Source organism: Eriocheir sinensis, chromosome 66, assembly GCF_024679095.1.
Source record: "Eriocheir sinensis breed Jianghai 21 chromosome 66, ASM2467909v1, whole genome shotgun sequence".
Taxonomy (NCBI): domain Eukaryota; kingdom Metazoa; phylum Arthropoda; class Malacostraca; order Decapoda; family Varunidae; genus Eriocheir; species Eriocheir sinensis.
The window spans coordinates 6,955,049-6,959,268 of NC_066574.1; the positions used below are offsets into that span (position 1 = coordinate 6,955,049).

At 46.0% G+C, this 4,220-nt stretch overlaps 2 long non-coding RNA genes across 14 annotated transcripts; one reads left to right on the top strand and one right to left on the bottom strand.

The window, feature by feature from the left end:
• The first annotated feature begins 565 nt into the window (after window positions 1-565).
• LOC126987789 (uncharacterized) lies at window positions 566-2,303 on the top strand. Of its 13 annotated transcripts, none has more exons than XR_007741169.1 (4): window positions 566-712; window positions 781-916; window positions 985-1,392; window positions 1,461-2,303. It is a non-coding gene; the product is annotated as an uncharacterized LOC126987789 (long non-coding RNA). The 13 variants fall into 13 exon arrangements; XR_007741167.1 differs by having other exon boundaries at window positions 781-848; window positions 917-1,392; XR_007741173.1 differs by lacking the exon at window positions 566-712 and having other exon boundaries at window positions 734-848; window positions 917-1,052; window positions 1,121-1,392.
• LOC126987791 (uncharacterized) lies at window positions 775-1,905 on the bottom strand. The gene is made up of 4 exons (XR_007741176.1): window positions 1,765-1,905; window positions 1,493-1,696; window positions 949-1,424; window positions 775-880 (listed from the first exon to the last, which is right to left on the bottom strand). It is a non-coding gene; the product is annotated as an uncharacterized LOC126987791 (long non-coding RNA).
• Window positions 2,304-4,220: the final 1,917 nt, after the last annotated feature.

A 4,220-nucleotide genomic window follows, 5' to 3' on the forward strand; every position in this document is an offset into this window, starting at 1 on the left:
AAAAGAAACATATAGATGGAGAGCAGGGATGAAAGGAAGGGAGAAACAGAATGAAATAAAGAAGAGAAAAATAAAGAAACGGACGACTGAAGAGAAGCGGGACCCCAATGCAAATGTTAGGAAACTTTAGCGGCCGTCCTCGTGATCTCACTGGTGTTTTCCCTCAGCAGGCGTGTGAATGTAGTGCACCAGAAAGATGTTAACTGATTAACTAATTCTTACAACGTAAAATGAATTAATCAGTCAATCAGAGAAGGAAAATACAATAAAAAAGAAAATTGGAGCAAATAAAGAAAAAATGAAGCTGATGCTGCGCCGCAAGCCATCGCGAGGGTTCCTTGGGATGCTTGTGCGCGTTTCCCAGGCCCGGCCATCCCATCCCAGGCCCGGCGGTTTGCCGTCCCAGAACCGGTAAACGCGGACAACGGCACTTCGCAGTATTTATGATTAATTTTATAATCCAGTCTGGTAGTTTTAAGAAGCGAGTTCTTGCATCCTCGCCTCAGCGAGGCTGTGGAGCACCAGCGAGCCCAAGGTCTCCCTGGCGAGCATGGCAGGACTGAAGGGCTCCCGGTAGGGCGCCTCAGCGTCCCCCGGGGCCCCGACGGAGGTGCCGGAGATCTGCCGGCTACAGACCCGGGCAGGTGGGGCTCGTTAGCCGTGGTAGGCAGTCTGCCTAGGAGAGCAAACTCCGAACAACAAACCCGGACAGGTGGAGGTCGTTAGCCGTGGTAGGCAATCTGCCTAGGAGAGCAAACTCCGAACAACAAACCCGGACAGGTGGAGGTCGTTAGCCGTGGTAGGCAATACACCTAGGAGAGCAAACTCCGAACAACAAACCCGGACAGGTGGAGGTCGTTAGCCGTGGTAGGCAATCTGCCTAGGAGAGCAAACTCCGAACAATAAACCCGGACAGGTGGAGGTCGTTAGCCGTGGTAGGCAATACACCTAGGAGAGCAAACTCCGAACAACAAACCCGGACAGGTGGAGGTCGTTAGCCGTGGTAGGCAATCTACCTAGGAGAGCAAACTCCGAACAACAAACCCGGACAGGTGGAGGTCGTTAGCCGTGGTAGGCAATCTGCCTAGGAGAGCAAACTCCGAACAACAAACCCGGACAGGTGGAGGTCGTTAGCCGTGGTAGGCAATCTACCTAGGAGAGCAAACTCCGAACAACAAACCCGGACAGGTGGAGGTCGTTAGCCGTGGTAGGCAATCTACCTAGGAGAGCAAACTCCGAACAACAAACCCGGACAGGTGGAGGTCGTTAGCCGTGGTAGGCAGTCTGCCTAGGAGAGCAAACTCCGAACAATAAACCCGGACAGGTGGAGGTCGTTAGCCGTGGTAGGCAATCTGCCTAGGAGAGCAAACTCCGAACAACAAACCCGGGCAGGTGGAGGTCGTTAGCCGTGGAAGGCAGTCCACCTAGGAGAGCAAACTCCGAACAACAAACCCGAGCAGGTGGAGGTCGTTAGCCGTGGAAGGCAGTCTACCTAGGAGAGCAAACTCCGAACAACAAACCCGGACAGGTGGAGGTCGTTAGCCGTGGAAGGCAGTCCACCTAGGAGAGCAAACTCCGAACAACAAACCCGGACAGGTGGAGGTCGTTAGCCGTGGAAGGCAGTCCACCTAGGAGAGCAAACTCCGAACAACAAACCCGGACAGGTGGAGGTCGTTAGCCGTGGAAGGCAGTCTGCCTAGGAGAGCAAACTCCGAACAACAAACCCGGACAGGTGGAGGTCGTTAGCCGTGGAAGGCAGTCTACCTAGGAGAGCAAACTCCGAACAACAAACCCGGACAGGTGGAGGTCGTTAGCCGTGGAAGGCAGTCTGCCTAGGAGAGCAAACTCCGAACAACAAACCCGGACAGGTGGAGGTCGTTAGCCGTGGAAGGCAGTCTGCCTAGGAGAGCAAACTCCGAACAACAAACCCGGACAGGTGGAGGTCGTTAGCCGTGGAAGGCAGTCTGCCTAGGAGAGCAAACTCCGAACAACAAACCCGGACAGGTGGAGGTCGTTAGCCGTGGAAGGCAGTCTGCCTAGGAGAGCAAACTCCGAACAACAAACCGGGTCTTGTGGTGCTCGTTAGATGTCGTAGACAATCCACGTGATGGGAACACCAAAGAAAAGAAAAGAAAAAAGAACACCAGAAAAAGATAATTATAAAAACGAACATCAAGAGAAGAAAAAACACAGAACATCCACCTTTAGGCCCTAACATCGCCAAAATTAAGGGTGAGTCTTTTCTGGGGAGAAAGAGGCTCATCCAGACCAAAGAACATCAAAAAGGGATGATATACATAGAAGAGAACACCAAAAAATATGGAAAAAAGAACGAAAAAATCGAAAAAGAAAAGTAACAGCAATAAAAGATAATCAAGAAAAGAAAAATATAAAGAAACATCATCCACCTTTCGGCCCCAACATCACCAAAATTCTGGGTGGGTCTTTTCTGGGGAGGAAAAGGCTCACCCAGACCAACGAACACCAACAAAAGGATGATAGGAAGAAAAGAACATAAAAAAACATAAAATAGAAAAGAAATAAGAAGAAAAAGAAAAGAAAATAACATCGAGGAAGAAAACAACAGCAATAAAAATAACAAGAAAACACGAGATCAAGAAAATAAAAATATAAGAAACATCATCCACCTTTCGGCCCAAACTAACATCACCAAAATTCTGGGTGGGTCTCTTCTGGGAGGAAAGCGGCTCACCCAGACCAACGAACATCAACAAAAGGATGATAGGAAGAAAAGAACACCAAAGAAGAACATCAAAAAAGAAAAACAACAGCAAGAAAAGAAAGAAAAAGAAAAGAAAATGAAAAACACCAATAGAAAATAAAATAAAAGAAAGACAAGAAAAAAGAAAAAGAAAAGAAAAAGAAAAACAATAAAAAAATAAAACAAAATAAATAAATAAATAAACAAATACAGAATATAGTAAAATTAATTAACTAACTAACTAACTATTATACGAACCATTTAACTACCTACCTAACTAACAGTAATATAGCTCTTTGACTACCTATCAACTATCTAACTAACAAACCACCTGTCTAACATGGATAGTGAGGTAAGGCTGGGTTAGACTTACGGGAGCTGCCTTGTATAGACCAACCGACCTCTTGCAGACTCCTTACGTTCTTGTGTTCTTATGTGACTTTAATGAAATCTGGGAACTAACGCAGACTCACATACTAATAACAGACAGCTTTACTTTATATATCATGATAGTTAACAAATTTCCACGCTAAATACGAGGGGAAGTAAGGAAATCACCGTAAACTATCTTGAAATAAAAAATGGTGCCGTGTGTTACGCAAAATATATATCTCGTATGTGTAAGAAAGGATATTTAAAACGCATGTCCCTTCACACACACACACACACACACACACACACACACACACATACACACACACGCGCGCTACCCCCCCCACCCCCCCCCATTCCCACGTCCACATTAGTCGTGATATGAATCCAGATAAAAATAGATTCTTTCCAAACACATTCCCACTGATTTTTATATTTTATTACATTGCTGTCACCCATAACAACCACCACCACCACCACCATCACCACCACCACCACCAGAACGATTACTATCACCATAACTGACATCACCAATCCCATCACCATCATCGTCACCATCATCACAAGCTATGCAAATCAGAATCATATAATTTTCATTCTGGCTTTGTTTTTTTTTCTGTTTTATTTTCTCCGTTAGTATTCCTTATCTTTCCTATTTACTCTCTCTCTCTCTCTCTCTCTCTCTCTCTCTCTATTTATCTATCTATTTATCTATCTTTTACTCTCTTCCCTCTCTATCCTTCACTCTCTTCCTTTACCTCCCTTCCTTCCTCCCTACCATCCCTTCCTCCCTACCATCCCTTCCTCCCTCTTCCTCCCCCCTCACTTCCCCCTTCGCTTCCTCTTCCCTAAGTGGTCCAATCCTCTATTGAAGACCGCTGGAAATGGACGCGCAACTTTGAAAAAATAGTCCCATAAATTATCGTTCGTAAATAGAGGAACCAGTGGAAATGAGAGAGAGAGAGAGAGAGAGAGAGAGAGAGAGAGAGAGAGAGAGAGAGAGAGAGAGAGAGAGAGAGAGAGAGAGAGAGAGAGAGAGAGAGAGAGAGAGAGAGAGAGAGAGAGAGAGAGGGAGAAAATTAATGAAAAAAAAGAGAAATCAAGGGGAAGGGATGGAAAGGCAAGG